At 52.7% G+C, this 10,929-nt stretch overlaps 1 long non-coding RNA gene and 1 other non-coding gene across 2 annotated transcripts; both read left to right on the forward strand.

Moving 5' to 3' along the window:
• The first annotated feature begins 467 nt into the window (after positions 1 to 467).
• On the forward strand, positions 468 to 4,469 carry LOC102973402 (uncharacterized). Its single transcript, XR_003683053.2, has 4 exons — positions 468 to 703; positions 849 to 966; positions 2,200 to 2,405; positions 2,870 to 4,469. It is a non-coding gene; the product is annotated as an uncharacterized lncRNA (long non-coding RNA).
• Positions 1,003 to 1,189, forward strand: LOC112066632 (small Cajal body-specific RNA 16). Its single transcript, XR_002892776.1, has one exon. It is a non-coding gene; the product is annotated as a small Cajal body-specific RNA 16 (non-coding RNA).
• Positions 4,470 to 10,929: the final 6,460 nt, after the last annotated feature.

A 10,929-nucleotide genomic window follows, 5' to 3' on the forward strand; every position in this document is an offset into this window, starting at 1 on the left:
GTGGGTGAAAAGCAATAGGGATTGGAGGGGGCCTGTGGCTAACCAGAGCGCCGCCCTGCCTAAAGGCAGATTCCAAAACGGCTGGGTTGTGATTCCTAACATAGAAAGCAGAGGGCCTATGGCTTCCTGGCTGGCCAAGCTTGGGAAAGTAACTCATCTTCTCTGCAGCACCGCTCTTCTCACCTGGAAAACAGGAGTGATCATTGAACCTACCCCCTGCCTAAGGTTGCATTAGGAGTAAAGGGATAATTCACTCTCAGCACCAGGCACCCGGATGGCGTTCTGATTCCCTTGCTCTGGGAGCCTCCCCTCTCGCTAGGGCGCTCGTCCCCATTAATCAACATCTCGCGGCTGCGGCCCCTTTAAGGCGGCCATGGAGGACCCAGTTTCAAAGCTAAGGGCGACCTTCTAGGTGCCGTCTCTATGGTAAGTCGTCACTTACGGCCGGAAGTGCGTGTGCTGAGCGGCTTTGGCTCGGGATAAGGAAGAGAGTGGCGACACGTGTTCTCTGGTGTCCGGGGGGATGTGCGCTCTCGCCCCCGACGGGTGGCAGACCCCCGGCCCGCAGGGTGATGCTGGCCCGCGGCGCCGGTTCCCGCCCCGGGGCGGGAACGAAGCTCCGGGGGCCCGGAATTCTGGGGCCGCCCCCCGCCTAGCAACTGCGCCTTGGACGGAGGAGACAGAAGCAGGCACCAAAATCGGGGTGAGGGGCTACTGTAGGAGGCGCTGCACCCCGCAGGAAAGCCTTGGATTCCCCGGCTGGGGGGCCAGCATGAGTTTCTGGGGGTGTGTAAACATCCAGTGAGACTCATCCTCCTAGAGTGTGTGGTATCACTTTCTTTTCCCAGGTTTTTCTCAGACAATAGGAGCTCTCCAGACCCCGGCGATTGGATGAAGGCATGCAACCTTTCTTTGTTTCTTCTTGTCGGTGACCATATTCGGGTGACCTCAGTTTGGGGGATCCAGGTATGTCAAGCGTGGAGACTCAGTGTCCTGAGGCTGATGGTCTGGGGAGAGGCTCCTGTGTTGTTGAACCTGCCCGGTTGTGGGTGCAACCTTGTACCAGGCAGCCCGACCCTGACCTAAAGTAAATTCCCAGGAGAGGTTTTTCCTGGGTTTTGAATTTGCAGTAACAGGTGTGAACATTCTAGCAGCAGTTTGATGATCATGTATGATACTGCAAACAGGACTTTCGCTGAAAGAAGAAAACCTGTAAACGGTGTTGATGTAATTTGTTTTATTCAATAAATATTTTTTGATGCTTTGGCCACCCACCATGCTAAGTGTTAGGGGTACAGAGATGTTACGGCCCTTGTTCTCAGGAAGCTACAGCCCAGTTGGGGAAATAAGATTAAGGGATCACTCTAAAGAGGGTATAATTCAGTCCGAGGTGAGTGCTCTGAAGGAGAGCATAGTCTAATGAGAATATGTGTCTCAAAGAATCTGATGGAGACTGGAAAGCTTTCCTGAGGATGAGACCCTTGAGCTGGACTCTGAAGGACTCAAGGATGAGTAGGAGTTTGGTGGGAAGGCCAGGGGACAGCGTGTGCAAAGGTCCAGTGGCCTAGCGAGTATGGCTAGCGGAGGAACTGGGAAAAGGCCATTGTAGCCTGGAAAGCAAAGTGGAAAACGGTGTGAAACGAAGCTGGAAAGGTGAGGAAGGGCCAGACGACACAGGGCCTGTGGCTTATGTTAGGATTTGGGGCTTTGTCCTGAGAATAGTGGGAGGTGAGTATGGGATTTAAACCAGAAGATGATGTACTGAAAATTATAACTTCAAAAGAGCCCTGTGTACAGAGCAGCACAGTCTAGCAGAACTTTCTGCGATGCTGGAAACGGTCTGTAATCTGTGTCATCCTGTAGAGCAGGCCCTAAGCCTGGAGTGGAATTTTAATTTAAATGTAAATGGCCACATGTGCCTAGTGGCTGCTGTGTGGGACCGCGTGGGACTGCGCAGCTCTAGAAGCTGTTGGAGGGGGCAGTGACAGATCGTGGCACACAGATGCCCTTTCACTTCCTGAGGAAAGGCTGAGACAGGTTCCACTTTGGGCAGGATCCACATGTTGATCATTCCTGGGGATCTCACACAGTAACTGCTTGTGGAACTGCTTTTAGTTTTTATTTTCTTGGTGCGGTTCAGCCTGCTCCTTCATGAGGCAGCATTCCTCCTTCTCCTACCTTTGCCTGTTTTGTTGTCAGCACACAGATGGAGAAGTGATTCTTCAACTCATCGAAGTACCTACGGCGGTCAAAGCGTTACGGCTCTGCTTTGGAGGGGCTGTCAAGAAAAGTGGTCCCTGGTGTTCCAGGGTTTGGGATGCAGAGAGGTAGACGGCAGGAAGTGCCCTGGACCCCAGGAAGGAGCGTTTCCAGTGGGACGTGGCAGAATGCGGCCCTGTGAGGAAGTAAAGGCCGTTTCCAGCCGATGAAACATGAGACCAAAGGGGGGAAGTGTGAAAGTGCTTGAGAGGGTGTGGGGAACTCAAAAGTTGGGGGGAAACTGGGGAACTGCACAGCGAGAGAAAGGGAGGAATAGGTAGGAATAGATGGGCCGGTGTTGAGTTATGGGGGGGCTTTGTCAGAGTTCGGCTTGTTGTGCCCAGTATGGGCCAGGAGGGCCCCACGTGGTGCTGGGCAGATGTCCAGGTGTGCCTGCAGTGGTGGGTTAGGAAGTCACTGGGGTGGAGCCCGTAGAGTTGGAAGGAGGGGGCTGATTGGTCGCTGCGGGGCACCGGCTGCATCGTATTCTTGGTGGAAGGTAGATTTTAGATCTTGGAGGGTATTTTATTGTGTTAACAGTTTTGAATTCTCTGAATATTCAGACCTGCTGAAGTCAGATGAAAACTGATGAAGTATGCTTCTTTTGCAGGTGAGCTCGCTGGAAGATTTGTGTGTGTACTGGGTGAAAACCTGCTGAGCTCGTTTCTGCCTGGTTCTTTGTGCCTGGAATGTAATTGTTTTGTTTTAGCACTTTCCGAGTTTGTTCGGTTTAACTCCTGTCTCCATGGTTTTTGAGTGCTGACCTGCTTAATGCCCTGTTTTGTGTGAGAATGTAAATAAAAGGAGTCAGACCCCAAGGAGACTTTTCATACACCTTATGGGTTCCGTGCCCGGTGGCCACGCACCGAGTGTGTCACCTCGGCCTCCGAGGGGCCACAGTGGGCAGCACGGTTCCCGACTGAAGAGTGACTCACGGTCACACACCCTCAGTGCTGCCAGTGCCCTGGGCCGGTAAGTTCGTCCCTGAGCGCCCCGACCCCGGGCTTCTCGGTGGGCGCAGGACCCCCGCCCCCCCCCCGCCAAGTCAGACTCGTTCGACTTCAGCAGGTCTGAATATTCAGAGAATTTAAAAGTTAACACAATAAAATACCCTCCAAGATCTGAAATCTACCCGCCCCCCCACGCCTAGTGTGTGCACATATCGCAGGGTCAGGAGGCTTTTGTTACAGAGGTTGGGGGCTCCGCTGGCGCTGGCTGGGGCCATACTTCACAGCAGAGAATTCTCCCAAGTCCCACTGTCTTTGAAATGTTTTGCCATCTGTTAAGGGGCAGAAAGGAAAAACCGGCCTGTGTTTTGAGCTGTGATGGTGGTGGTTCTGCACGTAGTGCCACCATCAGAGTGTTCCATGCTATCTTCGTGTTGTGGTCAGGGCGTTACAGACAGTACGTACATTTTGTTATGCAGGGTAGAAAAGTTATCTTGGACTTCGGACCTAGTCGTGCCAGAGCCGGGCACCTGGCTGACATACTTGGCGGCCCTCCCGACTTCACACTCACCTCATTCGTGCAGCTCATATCCCGAGAGGGTCTGGCCCGCTGGTGCCCGCCGAGGCCGAGATGTAGCTTTGCAACTTCAAGGCCAGCCTCTGGTGGGTCTTTACGGACCGATAATCTAAAAGGGCTGCAGGTGCCAGGGGAGGCGTGGCCACCACGGGCATTGCTGGGAGCGACAGCTCGTCAGCTCAGATGACCCGGACGGAGCAGTACCGACGGGCAGACGTAGCCCAAGGCTCCACCGCTGGCCTGCAGTGTGACCTCGGGCAGGCCGCCTCCCTGTCTGTGCCTCGCTGCGGTAAAATGGGGTGATGGTCGTAATGACGATGCTTCCTGCCAGGTGGCGCTCGTGAGGGTTGGGTTAGCCAGTCGTGTGCAGCGCTCAGGCGCCTCAGCTGGCGCTCACGGCGGTCATTTACGTTCTTCCCTGGAATTTCAGTGCATTTTACAAACAAACATGGAAAGAAGGGCGTGTCGAGAGGACAAATCGGAAGAGCAGATCAAATCCATAAAACCGAGGCCGTATACGGTATACGGTCACGGCTCGGAGTAAGCCGAGGGGAGTAAGCCGAGGGGAGTAAGCCGAGAGGAGTAAGCCGAGAGGTATAAGCCGAGAGGCACAGAGGGTGCTGAGGACAGCAGGCGGGACCTTCTTGTAAAACCCACAGAACATAAAATTTACTGTTTTAACCATTCTCAAGTGTGCGGTTCAGCTTGTTTGGTTTTTTTTAAAGTACATTTACAATGTTGCGAAACCTTCAGCTCTTACCTAGTTCCAGAATATTTCCATCACTGGGAGAGGAAGCCCCCTCCCCTTTAGCAGTCATTCCCAGCCCACAGCCCCCAGGCACCTCTAATCTGTTTTCTGTCTCTGGATTTGCTGATTCTGGACTTTGCACTTTGCATCCTTTTATCATCCATGCCTCCCCTAGGGTTCAAATGTGACCTCCAGCCCCTGCCCCACGTCAGCCAGCCAGCTGGGGACTATAGAGTAGAGATTCTTAACCTTCTAAACCAGCGGAATCTGATTGGAATTAGGTTTATCCAAAAAGTCAGGTAAAGCGGGGATTTAAAAAAGCAGACATGTTACATGCATTTCATTTTAATGTAAAATGGAAGAAGATAACATCCCTTCGCTAATGTTTTGATAGGAAGCTGAGGCCTTTTATTTTTGGTGGGCATGGTCTAAAAATTTTTAGGGAGGTCTTAAATATGCTTGCAAAGTAATCTGAGCAAATTCAGCTAGATTTTTATGACCCAGCCCCCCAATCTTGTAGAGTTGTCCCGCTCACACCTAATTAAACAAGAAATATTTTTAGCTTTATAGACTCCACAGTATTCAACTAATGGAAGAAATTTTCAATATTGAGGTATGGGGAAATCAGTATGGCTTATATATGATTTAACATGAATTTTATGCTAACTACAATAGCCTGCTTGTGGCCTATCAAACATACCTTGTACATCTGCTTTAATCATTAAAGAAAAAGGTGCATTGGCCAGAAGTAAAGAATGTCCATGTGAAAAATAAAGATGGGGACTTCCCAGGGGGTCCAGTGGTAAAGAATCTGCCTTCCAGTGCCGGGGACGCAGGTTCGATTCCTGGTCGGGGAACTGAGGTCCCTCATGCTGCTGAGCAACTAAGCCCTCGTGCCACAAGCAGAGAGCCTGCGCTCCGCAAAGAAGGAGCCCCCGTGCCGCAACTAAGACCCGACGCAGCCAAAAATAAATAATAAAGATGAAATGCCTCCCTCCCTGGGAGGCCACTGCTGGTACTCCTTCAATGATAAGACTCCCTTCCCGGGCTTCCCTGGTGGCGCAGTGGTTGAGAGTCCGCCTGCCAATGCAGGGGACACGGGTTCATGCCCCGGTCCGGGAAGATCCCACATGCCGCGGAGCGGTTAGGCCCGTGAGCCGTGGCCGGGTGCCAAGGCTATACTCACTGTGTACCTGCTGATATGTTTTTGTTTGGGGGTGTGTTTTTTTTGTTTTTGAAGCCTCGAAGGACTGTATCCCTGACTTGTTTAATGTTTCGTTTTGACAAGATACAAAACGATGCTGAAAACCCTGCTTCTCCTGAGCAGTTGCTCAGTTATCTAAGAGGCTGTCTCCCAGGCTGTAGTCCTGTTTGGCTCAAATAAAACTTTTTTCTATCCCTATTATAGATTGTTAATTGATTATTTCTGTCGACACAACTTAGATTTGTTGTGTTTTTATTTCAAATAGGAGCAACACTTCTGTTTTGTTTGTTTTACAGTATTTCACCAGTCTACATCATCCTTTATTAAATCATGTAATTACTGAACCAGGTCAGCTGGCACGCACGGGTTTGGGAACAAATACAAGTGGCTTTGGCAAGGCCTCAGCTCATGTGATTGGAGCAGAAGCCTGGGTCCTCCCAGCGAGGAGCGTCTGCCTTTGGTGTCCGAGTTTCCTGGAGACCGTGAGGACTTTCCCTGAGGACCAGAGCCTCAGAGGAAGGGGAGAGAGGCGTCCTGGGCGGAAACCGGTGGGGCTGCTCCATGGCCCCGGCTGTGCTCGCTGGTGTATAAGCCGACACTGTCGACAAAAATTAACCAATAGGTGGTTGAAAAGAGAAACAGGATTTTATTCAAGCCAACCTGAGGATTACAACCCAGGAGACAGTTTCTCAGAAAGCTCTGAGGGGTGCTTCACTTCTTAGAAGTCGAAGGCACAGTTATATGTATTTTTGAGACGAGATGTCACACTGACATTGTACAGAGTTCACCGACGGTACATAGTCCAGATCTGCACATCGGAGGCAAGCAGCAGGTCACCATGACCCCTGACAGTGTGAGGAAAGGAATGTTCTTAAGGAATTCGTTGGTGGTGTCAAGAAAGGAAAAGTTGATCTTTACGGTTGAGTAGACATTCCTGCCTTTGAGGAGGTCTGGTTAACGTATACACTGCCCTTTAGGGAGGGCCCAGCCTGGGCAGGGAGTATGTTATGCTTACATTTTCTTGTCCTGCCTCAAAAACAAGTTGTACTCCATCACGGCTCTTGGTGGCGCTGCTGTCCACAGGCGGGGTCAGAAACAAACCAGCCACCCGCCTGGCCGTTCTGCTCAGAGGCCTGCACGGTCTCTCGGTGAGCTGTAGGCTAAATCCAATCCATCGTCTTTTTCCCTTTCTACTTCACTGTATTAACAAAATGAAACAACACAAACGCATAAATCACGTGTTCCTTACTCAGCGGAGAGGCACGGAAAGGAGCTGATGGGCCCCTGCCCCACCCCAGTTCAGGCCAAGACAGCCTGTGGCCTGTGTGGGTCCTTGTGCACCATTCTCCAGGCTCGGGCAAACACGCCTGATACACATGTTGTTACGTATGCGGTTTCCAGAGTTATCTCGGCATTCAAGGCCCTCCAGAGCCCGCGCCACCGGCTTCGTCAATCTGACCTCCTGGGTCAGCGCCTTTGTCCGCACACAGACGCCCTGCTCTGGCCATTCTGGTCAGCCCAGCCTGAGACGCCCCACGTGTTCTCACTTAAGCAGAGCTCACCTGTCCTTTGAGACCAGCTCTGGTCCCGGCTGACAGTTTCCTCTCTGTGGCTCTTTAGTGCCTACTAATGCCTGTCCTACTCACCTGACCCATCTTGTGCCACCTGGGGCTGTCTGTCCTGCGCCTTTTCATGAGGTCCAGCTGCCCTGCATCTGGCCTCTCTTTCTCAAGACAGGCCATTGCCAGCATCCTCGGGCTTACGGGGAAGACAGGTTTGCAGTGAGAGCCTTTGACCCCTTCCTCCCACTGACACGAGAGAGGGCGTGGTACCCCAGGAGAACGCCCAGAGTTGGGGAGGGCTGCAGGAAGCAGAAACCAGCATCTCGTCCCCAGCTGGGTGCTTGCTAGGCTGTAGACCCTGCCAGCCTATCCCCGTGCCACCAGCAGGATGTGAAGAGAGAGTCCTGGGAGAGGTGGACAGGTGTCCCCAGAAGGTGGGTGTACTTGAGCACAGACCCTGGTGCTGGCTCTCACCGGGGGAATTCCAGGACCAGAGGGTTCTGCAGTCACCCTTCGAGGCCAAAAGGGACAGGGGTATAGTGGCTTTGGGATGAAGAGGACAGTTACCGTGGTCAACTGAATAATGGCCCCCAAAGATGTCCACACCCCAACCCCCAGAACCTGTGAATATGTCACCTTACAAGGCAAAAGGGGCTTTGCAGATGTGATGAAGTTAAGAAATCTAGGATGGAGGCCATCATGGACTAGCTGCGTGGGCCCAGGGTCATCACAAGGGTCCTTATCAGAGGGTCAGAGACAGAGAGGAGATGTGATGCTGAATTTGAAGGGGGTGGAAGGGGCAACGTGCCACGGAGTGTGGCGGCCCCTAGGACCTGGAAGGGGCAAGGAAATGGATTCTCCCCTGGAGCCTCCAGAGGGAACAGTCCTGTGGGCACCTAGATGTGTCACACGTAGCTCCAAAGGCATTTGGAAAGCGCAGTCTTTTACCTGGCTTTTCCTGTTGGGGGAGTGACAATTGGGAGAGGTCTCTGCTCGATGCCTTGCAGGGCATTTGGAGAGCTTGCTGGGGGTTGGAAGGGCCAGGCAGCAGCTGGCACTCAGGAAATGATGTTTGCTGAAGCAGCGGACCTGCTTCTCTGTGTCATTCTTTTCAAAGTGTCCCCTCTGAAGGCCGAGCACATCTATACCTGTAACAGGAACCTTGCAGACTGGCAGTGATTAACTGAATGTTGGGACCCTTTGCTTTGATTTAACAAACAGCGTCATCATGCAGTGACACGGCTTGCAGAAATTATGATCCGGAGGAGGAAACAAGCCTGGGAATGCTTGGCATGCTGCCTGATGGTTAGCTGGGTGATTTCCGCTCATCTTAACCAAATCTCTTTACCCTCTTTCAGTCTAGTGGTTCAGAGAGGCCCAGGAGAACCTGGCAAAGCCCTGTCACCCCTCTGATTGGCTCTGGCTTTCCTCACTCAGGGGTCAAGGGGCACGAGCAAGCCCAGGGTCCAGCAGGCAAGGGCTGCCTTCCGTACCCACCAGGCAGGACACTTCCCCTTGGGGTCCGGGCAGTCCTGGAGTTTGAATGCCACAGTGTCATGGGAAACGTGCACCTTTGTACCTGACACTCCCAGCACACCCGCCTTTGGGGGAGGAGAGTGTCCTACCCTGGCTGTGAGAGCCGGACCCCAGCCCGCTTTTGCGTTCCCTCTTTCTCATCAGCGACACGGCAGGGGAGCACTTCCGACGTGCCAGGTTTCCTGTGCACTGTCTCATCTCCTCCCCGCGACAGTCATACGAAGCAGGGACCATTAACGTCATCTCCATTCTGCAGTTGAGAAACTGAGGCCTCGAGGTCAGGGAGACAGAGCTGGCAGGTGGCGGAGCCAGAACCTGAACCCAGAGTGGACGCTCTCCACTCCGCACACTCAAACCCCAAGCCCCGCTCCAGAGTAGTCTAAGCAGGGCTGCCGGATTTAGCAAATCAAAACAAAGAAGGTTGCCCAAGTTCAGTTTGAATTTCAGATAAACAGGGAAATTTTTTTTGAGTATAAGTATGTCCTGAATAGTGCATGGGATATACTTTTAAAAAATTCTGTGTTGTTTATCTGAAATTCAGATTTAATCGGGTATTCCCTATTTTACCTGGCAACCCTAACTGCAAGGCAAAAGCCACCACGTAGCCCTGTGTGAGCAAGTGGCCGTGGGACAGGGAAGGTACCGCCAGCATAACATCGATGTGCGGAGTGAGGGCCAGGATGTCGAGTCTGTGGGCGTGGGAACCCATGTTGGAGAACAGGCCTATCCGTCCCTGGGGCCACAAGCTCTTCCCAAGCAAAGGCAGAGCAGCGTGTGGCCTGCAGTGCCTAAAGAATTTCTTGCACGTGCAGAGAGAAGGGTGGCCTTGGGGATACTCAGGGGGGAGGCAGGGGAGACCAGGTGTGTTGGATTAGAGTTTGCAGTGCCAGCTGGTCCACTGTGCAAGGTGGGCTTTGAAGAGCCGGCCTGGGGCCCTGCAGCTGTGGCAGCCGGCAGGACCCACCGAGGAGCCAGGGCCAGGACACGAGTCCCACTGTAGCCCTGATAGCTCTTGGTGGTGTTGCGCCCAGGTTGCAGCTGTGCAGGTAGATGGCAAGGCCCTCAAGAGCACCTGTGCAGGAGCCTCCTGCAGGCGTGTGGGCCAGAGCCCCGTTATCACCCGCACCCTCTGGTAATGGAAGCTACCTTGTCTTACGTGGTTACCACGGCCGGCGACTCAGACCACGTGACCTCATCGACCACTTGGCCATTAATGGTTCCGTTTTACAGATGGAGACGTGCTCAGAGAGCTTAAGTAACTTTGCTGAGACCACAAAGCCAGTGAGTGGCAGAGCTGAGGCTTGAAGCCCCTATCTCTAAACCCTTGCTTTTAACCACCGAACAACAGAGCACTCTTCATAAGGCTGGGGGGCCCTGAGAGAAAAGGCTTTGAAGGGGGAGACAGAACATTCATCTGCACCGCATAAAATGCTCCTGCCTGGGTTTGAATAAGGCTCCCCCATCACGGACACACATCTCAGGATGTACTGAGGTGTGTAGCTGCTTAACGAGCCTCAGCTTATATTTTAGATCAACAAATGAAATTTAGGGACTTCCCTGGTGGTCCGGTGGTAAAAAATCCACCTTCCAATGCAGGGGACGCGGGTTCAATCCCTAGTGGGGGAACTAAGATCCCTCATGCCGTGGGGCAACTAAGCCTGTGCACTGCAACTACTGAGCCCACACGCTCTGGAGCCCACGTGCCACAACTAGAGCGAGGCCCTTGCGACGCAGCGATAGATCCCGCATGCCTCAACTAAGACCCCACGCAGCCAAACATTTTAAAAAATAAATAAATAAGATAAATACTTTTAAAAGTTTAGAAACAAATGACATTTACCAAGAGGGCCCCGTCAGTCCACCAGACACTCTTCCTGGGAGCTCCTGACCTCCCCTCTCTGAGGGGAGAGGGTCTGTCTTCAGACCTGCAGGAGGGTTGGCAAAGTCATGCCTAGGAGCGCCCTCTGCCCTGGTGTTGGTGGCAGCCTTGGAGGAGGTTGCCTCAGAGCCACTTGGGAGAGGCAGTGTGACACTGCATGCAAGTGCGGATGTGCTGAACGGTTCACATCCCAGGCCCAGCTCTTTCTAATGAGATT

This window comes from Physeter macrocephalus, chromosome 14 (genome assembly GCF_002837175.3).
Source record: "Physeter macrocephalus isolate SW-GA chromosome 14, ASM283717v5, whole genome shotgun sequence".
NCBI lineage: Eukaryota > Metazoa > Chordata > Mammalia > Artiodactyla > Physeteridae > Physeter > Physeter macrocephalus.